Source organism: Cyprinus carpio, chromosome A15 (assembly GCF_018340385.1).
Source record: "Cyprinus carpio isolate SPL01 chromosome A15, ASM1834038v1, whole genome shotgun sequence".
In the NCBI taxonomy this organism is placed as follows: Eukaryota; Metazoa; Chordata; class Actinopteri; order Cypriniformes; family Cyprinidae; genus Cyprinus; species Cyprinus carpio.
In genome coordinates this window covers 5325414-5344463 of record NC_056586.1, presented here as the reverse complement: position 1 = coordinate 5344463, position 19050 = coordinate 5325414, and the positions used below count along the sequence as shown (strand labels likewise).

Sequence of the window (19050 nt, the reverse complement as noted above, 5' to 3'; positions counted from 1 at the left end):
ATGGCTGTCCTGAGAAATCATGCAAGATCTAATGCGTAGGTGGACGCAAACAAGCTCAAGTAAATACTGATCTGAGAGGTCACCTGGCTTTATTTAGACGAATGCAATGTAGTGTTAGTACAGTAACAGTGTTAGACAATGAAGTTAACAGACATAAGTTCTAAGTCAGAATTGAATTATGAAAGCATTTTAAAGTTAATTTTGTTTTCTGAATTGGCAAACAGGGTTCAAAATTATAGCGTGGCACCAGAGTGAACAAATAATTTTTGTCACAAAACTACAAAAAAAAAAGCTTCTGTTAGATATTTGTGATATGCAAATATTAGTCTTTAAAAAGTGTAACTAATTCTCACAGTGCCTCTGATATGCAATTTAATCTGCCTTTCCCATTTACCAAACAAACTAATACTGTTTACCAGAGGTGGGACTTTCAAGTCACAAGTAAGTCTTCAAGTCATATCCCAAGTTCTCAAATAGTTAAAGTTAATGAGATAATTAAGTGACTAATTAAATAATGATTGTGCATTAGTGATGAAGACCTGCTGTTATTGAAAATAACAGAGACTCAGATGTTGATGTTTTATTGCAGTAATCCTTAAATCTGGCTTGTGAGATCCACTTTCCTGCAGAGTTTAGCTCTAACCCTAATCAAATACACCTGAGTTTACTAATCACTGTCTTCAGGATCATTAGAAAATCACAGGAAGGTGTGTTTGATTAGGGTTGGAGCTAAACTCTGTAGGAAAGTGGATCTCACAAGCCAGATTTTTTAGGGTCACTGTTTTATTGGTTAAAATTATGCCACCAACATGGAGATCAGTGTTTGCTTTAGTTGGGTTCTTGATCCTTGACTTTCTATGTGAGATGTCTCTGTGTAGGAATGTTCTATAGCAAAGAAGAGATAATCATCGTAAACATGCCTGACTACAGTCAAATTTTTTTTGTTTTTTTTTGTTTGTATGTTTGTTTCTAGTACCATTTAGACACACAAAGAAATCAATAACCAGTATATGAGTCTCCGCTATTGTGACAATCAACAAAATGTTTTATGCTACAATGCATGCGGGGTAACACCATAGTAAAAACTCCCACCATGCACTGCAGTATGAAAAAGTATTGTCACCACTGTTGAGGATAATATGATAAGTGTTCATGTCTAAAACCCTGAGCTGTTACAGGTTTCTTTTTTTTTTTTTTCCAAATCAAAGCATTAAGGAGGCATTTGTTTAGTGTGTTTTAATTCAGTTCAATAACAGCTGAATGTTGGTCCTTAACACAAAGAGAGTGACCATGCCATGATGTTCATTCATCACGAGATATAATCAGAAAGAGTAAGCTCACCTGCTCGATTCAATAATGTAGAAATGTTTGCTGTGAAACATCATTACAATTATTTAGAATCAAATTACTTTGAATTAATAAAAGGGGCAAGATACCAACTAAAGCAAAGTTTGACCACAATTATGGTGGCATTGTGTTGTTGTTGTTTTTTTTCTAGTTGATTTCATCTAAGGCTGTGGCTAAAGTCAGTTGTAGTTCTTGTGTTTCTCTTTTCTTCAGTGATGTTGATTGTTAACACCAGGAGTTCATCACTAATGCACAATCATCCTTTAATTAATCACTTAATTATCTTATTAACTTTAACTCTTTGAGGACTTGGGATATGACTTGAAGACTTGCTTGTGACTTGAAAGTCCCACCTCTGCTGACAAACATCTGACAAATTTAAGATGCTTGAATTTCCTGCATTTAAGGAAGTGATAGCCAGTGTTCATCTGTAAAGCCTCAAGATTAAAGCGTTACGGTAGGTCTTGCTTTGTTTTAAATAATGTGAAACTAGAAGTATCCCAAAAGTAGTTAAAAATAAATAACTGTAAAAAGTGTATGAATCCAGATCCAATTGAGTTTTTCTTCTGGTATGTGAAATTTAGAATAATTTTGTAAAAGATTTCTTAAACATGCTGGTATTGTATATTTATTGTGTTATTTGGCTAAAAAGTAGAAGTGAAACATGAACGTATTAATATACATACATGTCTAGAAGAATGTAATTTCATTCTTCTCAGTATAACATTGTGAGATGATTGAGCATTAATGATGAACAGCTGCTGTTAACAAGCAGAATCACAGAAGAAAAGAGAAACACAAGAACTAAAACTGACTTCAGACACAGACGAAGATGAAATCAACTGAAATAAAAGACATTAAATCTCTCAAGATCTGATTAAACAACTGCTTAAACAGCTTAACCAGCTTCTCATTATTGGCCAGACTGACTTTATTTCTGTCAGACGTCTAGAGAAGCTCTTATTGAGAATTAACAGAGGTTTAGATGAGATATTTTCATTTGAAATCACCATCAAGGACACCAGCGTTTCCTTTTGTTGCGCTCTTACCCTCAAGTACACCCGACTGCAGCCTGCAGGTCGAGGCGGGGCTGCACCTTGGGTGGGGTTGCATGTGCAGCCCCGCCCCATATCTACTCTGATTGGTTTGATTGTCTTTCATAGACATACATGGTAAGAATTGTGTGCGTAGTTGGTGTAGGACAGTGTATGTTGTTTAAAAAGCTAAAAACGCTGTGCAGTTTTACAAAGCCTTTACTATAATGAAGTTGTATATTGTTGACTTGATTTTACTATAAGTGAATCAAGAGATGTCTGCTCTGCTGCAAGTTTAATCTGGACCAGTCGAATTCACAAATTAATCATTGGGACATTCAGAAGTGTTTAACGTGAAAGTACGTGGCCTTATGCATTAAAACGTAAGACCAAGACCAAACTCAGTAAACAAATTATTAATAAAGCATTCTATTCACAGACAAGCATATTTGAGGCCAGAATACGAACGCAACGCGCTTAATAAGGCGTGAAGCATTTTCCTCCCATAACCTGCTTGTCTGTAAATAGAATGCTTTATTAAAAATGTTTACTGAGTTTGGTCTTTTTAAAACACGTTTAATGCAGTACGCCACGTTAAGCGTTTTCCTTTCATTCTAATGGTTTTCTATGGGAGGAAAATGCTTAACACGCAATTAAACGCATTGCGTTCTTATTCTGGACTTATCTGCTTGTCTGTGAATAGCATGCTTTATTATTAATGTGTTTACTGAGTTTGGTCTTTTTAAAACACCGTTTTAATCCATTAAGCCACGTTAAACTTAGAATGTCCCAAATCATTCCAGCTGATTGAAAATGATCAGCTCAATAATGGTCATAAAATGGGTATCGGAGAAGATACCAATTTAATATATTAATTTAATATAAATAGATGATACTTTATAAAGTTTATCAATATTTGACTGCAGTAGTGGTGAGACAACTGCACTAAAATAAGAGCATGATGATCATGAAATTGCGTTCATTACTATAGCAACAGATTACATGTATGTCCTTTCAGAATCATCACCGGCCGGTAGAAATAAAAGTTTCTTGATCTCTTCACTTTTTAAAATAACGAGGAGCAGCATATTTTTTTTTTCTGAAATAAAGGGGAGGAAAAAGTCTGTGCTTTGCAATATAGTAAAGAAAATTAAAGTTTCATAAAAATTGAAATGGCACACAGAAGACACATCATTGCAGTGTCATTTATCAACTGCAGGACAGATAATTATATGTAACAATGATTGTCTTGTCATGTTATATAAATTAAAACAATACTGATACATCCTTTTAATTTCCGTACTCATAGGCTACTCTTATGATATGAAATAATCAAATTTTAAAAAATTATTTGATTCATGATAAATTCTTCTATCTGAAGACATGATCCTCCCTCTGTGGATAATAAACCCAATTAATTTACTAAATGTAGTGGGTTGTTCGTCTGTTAGCCTAAAAATCAGCTTAATTTAACATAACAATCATTTCAGGGACTTGGCGAGTTACAGGCTAATGTTTTTTTTTTTTTTTTTTTTTCTTCTGTGCATTATAATGAAGGCTTTGTAAAACTGCACAGCGTTTTTAGCTTTTTAAACAACATACTCCATCCTACACCAACTACACACACATTTCCTATCATGTATGTCTATGAAAGACGATAGAACCAATCAGATTAGTTAAGGGGCGGGGCTACACGTGTAACCCTGCCCCAGGTGCAGCCCCACCTCGGTGCTTCTCCTTACCCTTGAGTTAAAAAACATTCATTGTTGCCAGCAAAACCAAGTAAAAAATAAAATAAAATAAAAAATTGGGTGTAGATATTCCACCAACTTCATTTGATGTCCAGTTTCTGATTAAATGTATGTTGTATTGCATCAGTATTGTTTACAACTTCAAATCTAACAATATTATAGAAATCAGATTTAACAAATTTCCAGATTCCTTTATAAACAAAAAGTTCTTGTTTGAAGCAACATAAAAACCACACAACTCAAGAATCAGCAAATGAATCTCAACAGTGGTAAGTCAACAAAATGCTTCATGTTGCAATGCTGGGTATCAGCGTAGTACAAGACTCAAACATGTATCCCTGCATGCATTGCAGCATGAAGCATTTTATGACTCACCATTGGAGATATTCATATGGTGTTTCTTGAGGTCTGTGGTCAGTGGAGTATACTTCCACAAGGTTTTTTTTTTTTATTTGGGTTTTGCTGGTTAAACTCATTTTTTTTTTTTTTTTTTTTTTTTAAAAAGAACAGTTAAAACGACCAACTTAAGGTTAGTAACAAAGAGTCAAGAACAGAACAAAAGGAAATGCTGGTCTTCTTGATGGTAATTTCAAATAAAACGGTGTAACATTTAAATCTCTATTTCTGTCAGACATATAGAGAAGCTCTTATTCAGAATTAACAAAGTTAGTCTGGCTAATAATGAGAAGCTGGTAAAGCTGTTTTAGGAGTTCTTTAATCAGATCTTAAGAGATTTAATGTTTTTTTTTATTTCAGTTGATTTCATCTTTGTCTGTGGCTGAAGTCAGTCGTAGTTCTTGTGTTTCTCTTTATTTCGGTGATTCAGTTTGTTAACAGCAGCTGTTCATCATTAATGGTCACTCATCATATATAATTATCTTCTTAACTCCAGCACTGCTTCAGTTCTACTTTAACACTCTGTAGTGTGGAAACACATGAACACTGAGCAGTGCGGACTTTGCTGTGAACTATTACATAAAACTTACCTTTTTCATTCACGTATGCTTGACGCATATGAGTCACATTAAGTTTATTGATTTGTTTATGTTAAAACTATGTAATCTAAATGGATGGAAAATTATGCAATTGAATTATATAACATTTAAATTTAGACAAACATTTTTTAATTGATGTTGTATATTTAGATTACGTTTGATTACGTCTTTGATTTTTCTGAAAATTTCTAACATATGTACATTAACTGACAGTCACCACTGATAAGCTACTACTGAATATATTGTAGAAACTTAATTTTCTGTAAAGCTGCTTTGCAACAATTTGTATCGTGAAAAGCACTATACAAATAAACTTGAATTGAAAAATAATAATAATAACCATATAGAAAACCAAATGAGATGTGTATTTGCTTTTAGGTTTTAGAACAGCATGTAACAATTCAGTGAGCAACTGACGACAGAATAATAGTGTAAAATAGCAGTAATAGTAATGAAAAAAAAAGAATAAAAGTGGGGATAAATTCTTACTCGTGGGCAGTGGCGGCTCGTGGGTTTTAAAATAGAGGAGGCACACTAATTGTATTGGTCTGGGATCCCTGCCGATTATTATTGTTATTATTTGCTTATAACCACTTTAAAATGGCATTTTGGTTGCTTTTAGTCAGAAAACGGAAAGAAAATGACAACAAGATAATATAATTTCACTTACATGGCCTATCACTTGAAGCAAACATTCATCCCTTAAAAGTCTGGGTTAAAAGAGAGCTGCCTGTTGTGCTATTTAATTAAACCTCGACTGCTGTATTCTATATCCAGCTAAAGCCGAGTTCAGACTGCACGATTTTAGCCCAGTTTTTGGCTTGCCGACAGGTTTTGAGAAATCGCCAACAAATGCCTGAAATCACAGGCAAATCGGTGCTCGTTCACGTGAGTGACAATCACGCAGTATGAATGAGCAGAGATGCGATCTGAGAGAATCGCAGATGAGTCGGCAATGCCCGTGAGATATCTGGCATGCTAAATATCTGGACCGGTTGGCGATTCAAAATCATGCTGTGTGAAAAGTGTTCTGACTGAAAACTACATCAGCGATGACCGACAGCCAATGAGAGAGCAAGATACAGAGCAGCGGGGAGTTTGGGGAGGGGTTATAGACCACAATATCAGCAAGCATGTCTTCTTTTCTTTTTCTTGTTTTCGCTGCAAATCAGTGCACAGGCAATTCGTATTGCAAGCTTCTTGCGGGCTAACATTTTTAATAATAATCCCAGTCTCACGTGAGAACTCCGGTATTGCACGCGTGATATCAAATTCATTCATCGTCAAACCTCCCGTCTCCTATCCATCAAAAAGTAGTTTGCGTGCCAGACAGAGATGTCGGCAATACTTCCTATTGTAAAGTCATGCAGCGTGAAACCTTCTGTCGCCGATCCATCGTGCAGTGTGAACACAGCAGCGACTGAATGCTGGCCAAGATAGTCATGCAGTGTGAACTTGGCTTTAGGAGTGTTTTCTCTCTTTTTTTTTATTTGTATATATACTGTTTGAATGACAGCTTGGTATATCTGTTATTTTTCAATATCGCTACTCATCATAAATACTTGGATCATTATCAGCGCAGCGCTAGATGGTCAAACCTCAAACTAATAGCACGTAATTTACGTCTCTATGATTATTGGTTGATACCAGAAGGGAGGCTAGCCTCCTTTACGAGGTTTCTTTTCTCAACAGCACTGAAAGTGAACACTCGATGCTGATTGGCTATTTTTTTTTTAACTAACTGAGGCACGAGAGCTCAGCTCTGCCCAAGTAGGGCTCGCTGCAGCCTGCGGTGGACATCCAACCCCGCCCACATCCAAGTGTGACGTCACAGACCACGCCCATCCCCGACACAACCCCGCCCACGTCCAAGTGTGACGTAAACGAAAGCCACGCCCATATCAAATACGTCTCCTCATGTGATTGGTGATTTCCCCATCCCCGTACCTGGAAACCCGGAAGTATGTTGAAGCAATTTATGGAAGTTAATGGGATCTAAATAAAATAATATTGTCCTTCGTTTTACTAATACACGTTTTCTTATTTTTTAAAAAGATGACTACGTCATCATAACAGCTCCTAAAACGCTTATGTTGATTAAAGTAGGCTAATATACGGAGCTGATTTCGTCATCATAACAGCTCCTAAAACGCTTATGTTGATTAAAGTAGTCTAATTGTCAATTAAAACATTTTAAACCTTACCTTGTTCATTTATGTAATGAGATAAATTCACATTTATTAAAAAAACGATTTTGACCTACCCAAGGCAAAATTGAAATGCATCAAATTTAAAGGGGACAATTAGATTTTGGTATTGTAAAAGTATTCAAAATTATTGTAAAAGTTGGTAAAAGATAAACATCATAAAAATATATAAAGATTTATTCCACTTATCATAAAGTGTTAACATTTGAATGATAGAATCAACAGTTCCCCATATGCAGTAGGCTACACATACTTAGGCTGAATAAAGATAGATTATATAAGTAACATGACATTGACCTTCAGACCTTGTTCATCACAACTTGATATGAAACATGTCCAGGTCCTCCACATACTTAAAGATGAATGAAAAAGGCATCCTTTGTTTCATTGGGTATTTTTATATTTATTATTTTACAAAAATAATTACATGTAAAATTTTACAAAATAAATAAATAAATAAATAAATAATAATATACACCACCAGTTTTTGAACAGTAAGATTTTTATTATTTTTTAAAGTCTCTTCTGCTCACCAAGCCAGCATTTATTTGATCCAAAACACAGCAAAAACAGTAATGTGAAATATTTTTACAATTTAAAAGAACTGCTTTCTATTTGAATGTATTTTAAAATGCAGTTTATTCCTGTGATCAAAGCTGAATTTTCTTCATCATTACTCCAGTCTTCAGTGTATTAACATAATAATAATAAAATGTTTTTTGAGCATCAAATCAGCATATTAGAATGAATTCTGAAGGATCATGTGACTGGAGTAAGTCACCTTTGGAATCACAGGAATAAATTTCATTTTAATAGAAATATAGAAAAATTGTTATTTTAAATAGCAAAACCATATTACAAAAGCAAATATACATACAAATATAATATACCAAAATATTTTAAAATTGGACTGTTTTTGCTGTACTTCCGATTAAATAAATGCAGGCTTGATGAGCAGAAGAGATTACTTTAAAAACATAAAAAAATCTCACCGTTCAAAAACTTTTGACTGGTTGTGTTTAACAAAAAGATATGCTCCAAATATTATAAAGTCTGAGCAGCTGATTGAACAGATAAACAGTTCTTGACATGCAGTACACACAAATACATACATAGACTACACAGAGAGATTCCTTGCTTCAAAATATCCTCCGATTCTCCCTCCAGGTAGTCTTTGATGGCATTCTGTTGATTTTACTGTCCATCTGGAGAAAGACAGGCCCTGTCACCTCCCCACAGAATAACCCACGATGACTCTGTACCACGCTGGACCAATGTCCCTTACAAACTTCCACTTTATGTCCTCTTGGCGCTCCTGTTAAAAATAGAGAATACATACGTGTTGTGGGTATATGTGTCCCATAAAAATTATTTACCTCATCATTCTACATAAACATATTTATGATTTTAAACCACAAAATCAATCAATATCTAAAGAAATGCTCTCACCATACCTCCATGCCACCTTATGTGGTCCTTCAAGTGAACTGTAACAAGTAATTTTCTTTACTGGTGAAACTGCAGCAGGGACCCCTTAACCCTGCATCAGGCTTGGACTGAAAATGTGTAGAATGCTGTAAAACATGACAAACAAACATTATGTGATCTTTTCGTTAATATAGAAGAATACAAAGATAATTTGTGACATACACAGAGTTATCCAGCAAGACATTGTGAAATGATGCGGTTGCCCAACCAAGTTACTGTGCATGGGTACTGTGATCAGAGTATATCATTAAAGATGTCGTGTGTGTGTGTGTGTGTGTGTGTGTGTGTGTGTGTGTGTGTGTGTGTGTGTGTGTGTGTGTGTGTGTGTTTGTGTGTGTGTGTGTGTGTGTGTGTGTGTGTGTGTGTGTGTGTGTGTGTGTGTGTGTGTGTGTGTGTGTGTTTGTGTGTGTGTGTGTGTGTGTGTGTGTGTTTGTGTGTGTGTGTGTGGTGGGGGCAGGTAAGTACATATGTGTGAGAGGGATGAAGTGTGTGTCTGAGTGGGTGAGATGAGTGTTATGTGTGGGGGGGAAGGGTATAAAAAAATATTGCACATTGATTCATAATTGATTTTATGTTGTAAGACTTGTGCCTTCTATCTATCTATCTATCTATCTATCTATCTGTCTGTCTGTCTGTCTCTCTATCTACACATATATGTGTGTGTGTGTGTGTGTGTGTGTGTGTGTGTGTGTGTTTGTGTGTGTGTGGTGGTGGGGGGACAGGTAAGTACATATGTGTGAGAGGGATGAAGTGTGTGTGTCTGAGTGGGTGAGATGAGTGTTATGTGTGGGGGGAAGGGTATAAAAAAATATTGCACATTGATTCATAATTGATTTTATGTTGTAAGACTTGTGCCTTCTATCTATCTATCTATCTATCTATCTGTCTGTCTGTCTGTCTCTCTATCTACACATATGTGTGTGTGTGTGTGTGTGTGTGTGTGTGTGTGTGCGCGTGTACGCATGCATGCCACGAATACATACATACATATATACATACATGTGTGTATAGACCCCCCCAACATAAAAACACTCATCTCACCCCCCACCCCCAAACACACACACACACACACACACACACACACACATATATATATGTATATATACGTATATTTGTTGCTAGCAATAACGTGCCTGTGTGAAGTTGAAATTAAAAATACTTACTGTTGTTTATGCACATGCACACAAATGACGCACACGTTCTTAAAGTTTTCAACGTTTGGGAAAGACCAAAGATATATTTTTTTTTACTTACCGAGACGGCAAACAACACTTTCTTTTTTAGCGGTTGGCAAACAATACAAATTATCTTCTTATCGATGCTTCTTCCTGTTTCAAAATGATTGAGAATGTGACGTATTTTGACATGGGCGTGGTCTGTGACGTCACACTTGGATGTGGGCCGGGTTGGATGTCCACCGCAGGCTGCAGCGAGACGCTCCTCGCTCTGCCCCGGCCTCCCCCTCCCCTTCTTTATCATTTAGCGGTTGTTATTACATCAGCAGATTCGGCACATTTGCGATAGAAAAGTGGCGCTTTCCAACTTCAGTAACATGTTATGGTATTACAGCTGTGAAATTACAAACAAAAAATACACATTCTGAGACATTAACTGAAATGAATTGTGAATTTTATTAACTTTAAATAGTCCTCCTCTCATGCTTACCTCAAAATTTTGGGGAGGCTGTGCCTCCCCTGCCTCCCCTGACGAGCCGCCACTGCTCATGGGTCAATGACGCATGAAATAGTTTAGAGTGGTGTGTGTGGTGAACTTACTAAGGTTAGGGATAAAGAACAGGAAACTAAGACAGACAGGGACTAAAACATGAACATTATTTCAAGTGAATACTGAGGTAAAATTCAGTAATGTAGATAAAAAAACAAATTGTTACAAAAAGTTGTTTCTCTTTCAAGTGTATTTAAAGAACTAGTTCACCCACACATGAAAATTATGTTATAATGTAATATAAGCCATATAGGGACTTTACTGTGCACTGTAAAAAATGATTCACTTTATTTACTCAATAAAATTGTTTAAAATTGTATATCCTATATTATTAAGTAAATTTAACACATTAGAATTAATTAGAAATAATCAAATTAGATGCTTACAAGCAAACAATTCAAAATGATTACATGAAAAAATTAAGTAAAATTTACACAAAAATATTGATTTCATTTAAAAAAAAAAAAAAAACAAAAACACTATGCAAAAAAAAAATGGAAAAAAAAACTATGCTAAAGAAAAAATACTATGTTATACATGCCAGGGGCCAGTAGTTGGCGATCATGAACAACACCCTGTGAAAAACATTATATGCATGCACATGACGTCAACTTTTTTTACAAATTCACATTTTTGTTGTTTACATAGATATGATAAAGGCATAATGTTCAGAAGTTTTGTGTCTTCAGTCCCTCAAAACATAGTTTATTGAAGACACCTAAAGTTCACAAACAGAAATCACTGAAGGAGAAAAGGGTAAATTTATAGGGTTACCATTATAGTGGTCAGTGTTTGCTTGAGTTGGGCTCTTGACCCTTGACTTTTTAATATTACATTGTGTATGGTTGTTGTAACTGAATTATAACAACTAGATATGCCAAGAGTAAAGCTGTTCAGGTGGTGTTGGTTATGATTTTACATAATCATTGTTTGGCCTGAGTGTTATAAATAGAACCTGTTCTCTGAGTTAAATTAACATTCAATGTAACCGCCCCTATAATTCAACAATAGAAGACCTGAAACTTCCTGTTAAATCCAGAGTTTAAGAATTCTGATTAAGAAAAAAAATTGTAGTGGGGAAGGGAAACCTTTCTTTTAGACACACAGTGACATCAAGAACCAGCGTATGAATCTCAAGAATGGTGACGAACAGCATATTCAGATTAACAGATGAACTGTAAGCATCACAAAACAAGCTACTAAAAATTGCATAAAAAAGTAAAAATAAAAGAAAATATTTAAGAATAAATCTTAAGACAATTAATCTCATAATTTATTCATGCCGCAAAGCATGATGGGAGCCATAAATGAGTTTTGATTGGTGGCCACCCAGAATGCAGTGCAACATGCTTTTTGATGGTCACCATTGTTGAGGTTCTCAGCCTGATTCTTGATGTCTGTTGCCTAAATTAAATAAATTGTCTGTTTTTTTTTTTTTAATGTTTTGAAACATTTGCTTCTTAGAATCTTTCTGATTATGCTGAAAATACCAGACCTTATACTGTACAGACAAAGGACGTCTGTTGTTGATAAGACACAACCAACTCAGAAATCCAGATCAAACAATGTCAAAACAAACAACACCAGATGATCTTACTCTTTATTGGCTTGTCTAACTGCTGTATCACAATTACAGCAATAAAAAAAATGTTTAAAAGTTTAAGGGTCAAGAGCCCAACTAAAGCAAACACTGACCACCGTAATGGTAACCAAAATGTAGATTATGCTCCTTCAGTTATTCTGTTTGTTAACATCAGGTGTCTTCAATAACTCTGTTTTGGGGGCTTGAAAACACAAGCTTTTGAACACTATGCCTGTATCATCTCCATGTAAGCAACAAAAACATGAATTTGTGAATTATATTTTTGTGCTGTGTTTCTTAATCGCTAACTACTGGCCTGGTATGCATAACATAGTATTCCTTAGCATAGTGATTTGTTTTTCTTTCTCAAAGAAATGTTTTTTGTTTTGTTTTGTTTTGTTTAAACTTTACTTATTTTTTTTTTGTGCTATTTGACTCATTTTGAATGGTTAATTTTTAAGCATCTAATTTGATTAATTCTAATGAATTCTTATGTGTTAAATTTAATTAATAATATTTGCTTGTAATCTGTTGCCACAATTTTATTAAGTAAATATAGTGTATTATTTTTAACAGTGTACACCAACTACGCACACATTTCCTATCATGTATGCCTATGAAAGGACGATCGAACCAATCAGAGTAGGTATGGGGCGGCTTAACATGTGCAACCCCGCCTCTATATGCAGGCTGCAGCCAGGTGGCTTCTCGTTTTTTTTCCAACAAAACCAATATTTTTGTATACATTTTACTTATTTTTTTTCATGTTATTTACTCATTTTGAATGATTGCTTGTAAGCATCTCATTTGATTAATTCTAATTAATTCTTATGTGTTAAATTTAATTAATAATATTGCTTGTAATCTGTTGCCACAATTTTATTGAGTAAATATAGAGTATCACTTTTTACAGTGTGGTTTTGTATAGGTCTATGAACTGATGAAAAAAAATTATATCAAAGTAAACAGTGATGGTATTTTCTTTATTTCGAGTATATTCAATTTAAGTATCTGAACTGTGAGGATGCACAATGCATTTTCAGATGCAGAAAAAACAAACAAACAAACAGAAAAATTGTGACCAAAATATATCTTATATACCAAAATATATTTCAAAATGTATTTCAGGGGCAAGAAAATACATTTTCAATCTTACAGTAGCTGACATTTAGGCTAAATGCAAATGTGGATGGAATAACCAAGAGATCAAAACTAGATTAATAATGATTATTCCGTGCATGATTATTATTATATGTTCATGCGTGTTATGGACAAAAAATAAAGTTTTTCTTCTAAATGTTTATTTTTTTCCCCCCATATGGGTTGTACAGTAAAATGCAACCTTTATTCCTATAGGTACCAATCTCTTCCATGTTTGGTTCACTGTCCAGCTCAATCATGGACCACAATGCAACCAATTCAACTGAAGGATCTTGTGGCTTGACTGAAATGCCAGCTCGTCCGTTCTTCTTATGTTTATACACAGTGATTTTTCCTGGCAAGCCTGGTGCTCAACAGCATTACAATATAATGTGTACTTTTGTAAATCTATAAATCAGTCCAGCATCACAATCTATATAAAGAATCTGGCTATAGCCGACTTGTTTGTGTGCCTGTGTTTGATATTACGCATTGCTAAATATGCTAGCACGTCAATGGAAATTCAGCGTATCTACTGTAACTTTGGTGCTCCCACTTCCTACCTGAACATGTACTCCAGTATTCTCTTCATGGGCTACATCGCTGCAAACAGGTATGGATGCTCATAAAGGAGGGTCACTCTCAGGAAAAAATGGTTTTCCACTATAATTTACTACACAATCTCTATTTTCATTGCTTTAAATAAAATATTTTTCTTATAAGAGATAAACAACTTTGTGCATCAAAATCTTTACCTTTTCTGGGGAAAAAACTTTAACTAAACAAAAAAGCATTGCAAAAATCTCCAGTACGTTTTATAAAACCCATACATATCGAACATAGTTCATCCCTCATGCACATTAGCACTTCCGTCAAAAACGTATGCTGGCTGTCAGTTGGAATATTACAATAAAAAAAACATTAATATAACACACTCATGGGCATCAGTCACTTCACTGAATACTTGCCAACTAAAAAAAAACATTATCCTATTATCCATGTATTTTCAAATACACATCATTTAAATATTACAACATCAATGTCTGTCAAAAAATAGCATGCATAATAAACCATTACCTGGAAAACCCACATTACCGAATATGTCATCGGCAGTGTTGGGGGTAAACCATCATAAATAATACGAGTAACATAATCAAATTACTTTTTTTCCCAGAAACTAGTAAAGTAACACATTACTTTTGAATTTACAAGAAAATATCGTAGTTTTTTAAATACGTAACGTCATTTACTTTGTTTTCAAATTTATTGAATAAAAGCTTAAAAAATGATCAGTAGCAAGTCATAGAGACACACATGGCATTGTTTCCTGAGGGTGGCCCTAGGTGTATATTACATATTTCTCTGTATTGTGTGAATCACTGGTCTTTTGTTTCAGGTACATGAAGATCGCACGACCACTGGAGACCCACATGCTGCAAACAGTCCGTTCGACCCGCTACATCTGCATTGTGACCTGGGCTGTCCTGTTGTGCTTTAGTTGTGCCTACATTGTTGCGTTTGTCATTGCTGATAAACAAACTTTTGCCAACAGTGGATTTGACTGTGACCGCTTTCATAACAACTTAGTCAAACAGATCTACTTGGCCTTGACGATCCTTTTTTTGTTTGTGCTGGTATCCCTGATTGTGTTTTACTGGCTGAACATACAGAAGCTTCGTCAAGCACAGCGCACAATGCCGGATCAGCCTGGTAACACTAAGCTCAGCAAGTCAAAGCGCAACATGCGAGTTTTGGTGGTGATTTTCTGTGTGTGTTTTGTGCCGTATCATCTGGTGAGACTGCCATACATGTTCATAAAACCCCTGCTGCACGACTGCACAGCAGAGCAGGTTTTCTACATCCTGAAGGAGCTGACCGTCCTGCTCACAATACTAAATGCCTGTTTGGATCCACTTATTTACTTTGTCTTTTGCAAGACCTTCAGAGCACAGCTTAACCTTCAAAGATTTTGCAGATTGGAATGAGATATAAAGCTCTGGGTTAAAAGTAAATATTAAGTTATTAAGTTGAATTACTGGGATTCTGACATAACTTGCTCAGAGCTAATAATAATAAATTAATAATAATAATAATAAATTAATTAACCTTTCAGACAACTGGTAAATGTTGGTAAATGTTATCAGGTGTTTATTTTGGAAATGTTCACATGTTCTTTTTATACTGCAATATTTATCTATCTATCTATCTATCTATCCATATATATATATATATATATATATATATATATATATATGATATAGATATATGGGATTTTGAATGTATTTGTAAAAATGGCAAAGTATTTAAATTTAAAGATACTTTAAATTATAGTGTTTACAGCAAACAGGAGCTAATTTACATAAGCGTATGGAACTTTAAGTTAAAATTGGTTGTTATTGTACATCTTGTGAGCATTCTTGCTGAATAAAAGTGTTAATTGTTATTTCATATAATATAGATTTGTCCTATTGTCTCATACTTGCTGTAACTCTCACACCATTCATTGTAGCATCATTCATTCTTCTGTATACTTGTGTATGGATGTGCTGACAATAAATCTGAATTTAGAAACATCTGAGACAACGTGGTTTATTGAAACACAAATTGGGACTCTGTTTAACCCAATTAGAAAAAAGAAAAAAAAATAAACAATATCCTGTGTGTTATTCATGATCAAACAAAGGAGGAGGAAACTGTTTGTGTACAGACACGAGTGGTAGGAAACTCCTGCAGTGCGCCTAAGGCTGAGCAAACAACGCCCCCTTCCTTTGAAATATCATGTGAGGCTCATTGTAGTATTGTGGAGTAACCACAAGGGGTCCCTAACACGGTTCTTCTTATTTTCCATCATAAAACAAGACTAAATAATTCTTCAAGTAAGTTTCTTTTTATTATGGAAAAACATTGTAATAGACTCTATGCACGGTCACTTCCGCGTTTTGTCTCAGCTGTACTGTTGCTTCCGGCACAGCATTTAAATGAATGCTGTCAGCATGGCATTTTAAACTCACTGCTTACGAGAGCTTCCCCGGATTACGGTGAACAACGTCAACTGAATTGTAAGGTTTGCATCTGTCATTCCTTCTAGTAAAAAGGAGAAAGGTTTTAAATTGTATATTTCGAGTTACATCGAAACATCGAAAACAGAGTTTTGTAGTAACACAACAGTCTGAATAATATGTGGAAAACGCATCACAACTTTAAGGAGAAATAGAAGAGCTGCAGTGAAATCATCTCAGTTTTGAATGTATGGGTGAGTACAAAAAGCTGGTAGCAGGCTAGCTGATGTAAACATCACTGAAATATCAATGATGATCTGCTGCGTGAGATCACTTGAGGTGCTCCCTCTGGCATGATAATCTTAATAATATCTTGTAGTGTGTGCTGCGCCACGATGTTCAAATCTTGTAGTGTGTTCATGTTTAAGATTTGAGGGAAGATAATGTGTGCTGCAACCTACATTTCATAATCAGTTAGGAAAATCTAAGTATATTTATCAACTGTGTTATTTTGAGACACCATGAATACGAACTAAAATACACTTTTAACATAATATCTCTTTAAAAAAAATAGTTACCACTTTTAGTAAACTTGAACCCATTTTTCATTCAAAAATGGGTTCAGATTTACTACAAGTGGTAAAAAAAAATACATTTTTTAAATACATTTTTATTACATTTTAGTTCATATTTATGGTCTCTTAAAATATAGTACACTTACATCTCCTCTCTGTAAGAAAAGTCTCTTACATGTCTGAATTGACACAAGGATGAGTAAATTATGACAAACGAACCATTTAACTGGCAATGAGAAATGGTTTTGAGGTAAAATTTCTATCTGTATTTCAGGAGTATAAAGGTGTTGCCGATGAGCTGCCTGACCTCTCAGTCCTGCAAGTGGCAGAGGTGTATAAGGACTTTGCCACCACTACAGCCCCTTTAGTCACCACTACTGGGATGTCCAACGATGATTCTTTGGTGGATTCTGCCTTTGTTAAGTTCAGGCTGGGATTGTTCTGTCGTACCAACAGCCAGCAGCAACAACCCGCAACATCATTCCCCATAAAGATGCCCCACCACCTCCACCTCTGCCACTAGATGGTTACAAGCTTCACCCATATTTGTATATAGCAAACATGAACTACTACACATGGAGTCACTGGCTGTAACTCTGGAAATGGCACACAAAATTGAGAATTCCACCAAAGACCAGAGTGCATCACTGGATTGGCGCTCAGATCGAAAACCCCGGGTAACATCGTCCCGTATAAGGGGGTTTTGTCATGTGTGTTGCCAGAGCTCAGCTGAACACCTGGCTGAAAGGATCCACCGAGGAACTCGCCAGACAGCGGACATAAAGAGAGGCCTTGAAATGGAGTCTGCAGTGGTAGAGGAATACTGTCTGTTGCGTGGCGTGAACTTCTATCCTTGTGGATTCTTAATTCACCCAGATGCACCCTGGCTTGGCAGCTCTCCTGACGGCAACATTTATGACCCCACAGAACACCATGTTTTTGGCCTTTTGGAAAAAAGTGCCCAAATGTAAAATGTTACGTTGGCTGCCCTTACCTGAAGTTGCAAAATGGCACACCAGAGTTAAAACAACAGCATGCTTATTACTGGCAAGTTCAAGGTCAGACATGATGATCATGACATGATGATCCAGCGCATCTACATACTAGATCTCAGGTAAGATGAAGCATGGGGCAAATCAGGTGAGATTACAGATTTCTGACTGCTTGACTTTAGTTAAGTTGTTATGCAGTTGCATTAACTATGGGGGGCTAGACAAACTACTATTGGAGTACTACCATGGTTTGGGAATATTTCATAGTATTAGCCATAACCTCCGGTTATTGTCTCACTTTATTCAAGTTGTTAAATAATTAGATTAATTATAGGGGGCTAGGTAAAACACGATTGGAATAGCATATTTCACAGTGCTACACTGTTAAAAATAATACACTATATTTACTTAATAAAATTGTGTCAACAGATTACGAGCAAAATTATTAATTAAAGTGAACACATAAGAATTCATTAGAATTAATCAAATGAGATGCTTCGAAATGAACCATTCAAAATAAGTCAAATAGCACAAAAAAAAAAAAAAAAAAAAAAAACACCATGCTAATGAATACTATGTTATGCATGCCAGGCCAGTAGCTTGCGATCAGGAAACACAGAGCAAAAATGTAATACGCATACACATGCCTTTTCACAAATTCATGTTTTTGTTGATTACATGGAGATGATACAGGCATCGTGTTCAAAAGCTTTTGTTTTCAAGCACCCAAAACAGAGTTATTGAAGACACTTGATGTTAACAAACAGAATCACTGAAGGAGAGTAATCTACATTTTAATAATCTACATCGTACAGCTACATGGTTACCATTATGGTGGTCAGTGTTTGCTTTAGTTGGGCTCTTGACCCTTAAAATTGTATTAATTTTGGTTGCTGTAGTTGTGATACAACAGCTAGACAAACCAAGCAAGAATCTGATTAGGTGGTGTTGTTTGTTTTGGACATCATCATTTGATCTTGATTTCTGAGTTGGGTGTATCTTATCAATAACAGGCGTCCTGTGGTTGTACACTATAAGGCCTGGTATTTTCAGCATAATCAGAGATATTCTTAGAAGCATTTCTGATCAAAACATTTAAAAAGAAAAAAAAAATATTCATTTAGGCACACAGACATCAAGAATCAGGGGGGGTCACGTGACGCTTTCATGAGCCAAGACGCACATTAGTTGAGCTCCGCGTATGTAGCCCTTATT

At 35.4% G+C, this 19050-nt stretch overlaps 1 pseudogene; it reads left to right on the top strand.

Moving 5' to 3' along the window:
* The first annotated feature begins 1663 nt into the window (after positions 1 to 1663).
* LOC122147845 lies at positions 1664 to 15348 on the top strand (annotated as a pseudogene).
* Positions 15349 to 19050: the final 3702 nt, after the last annotated feature.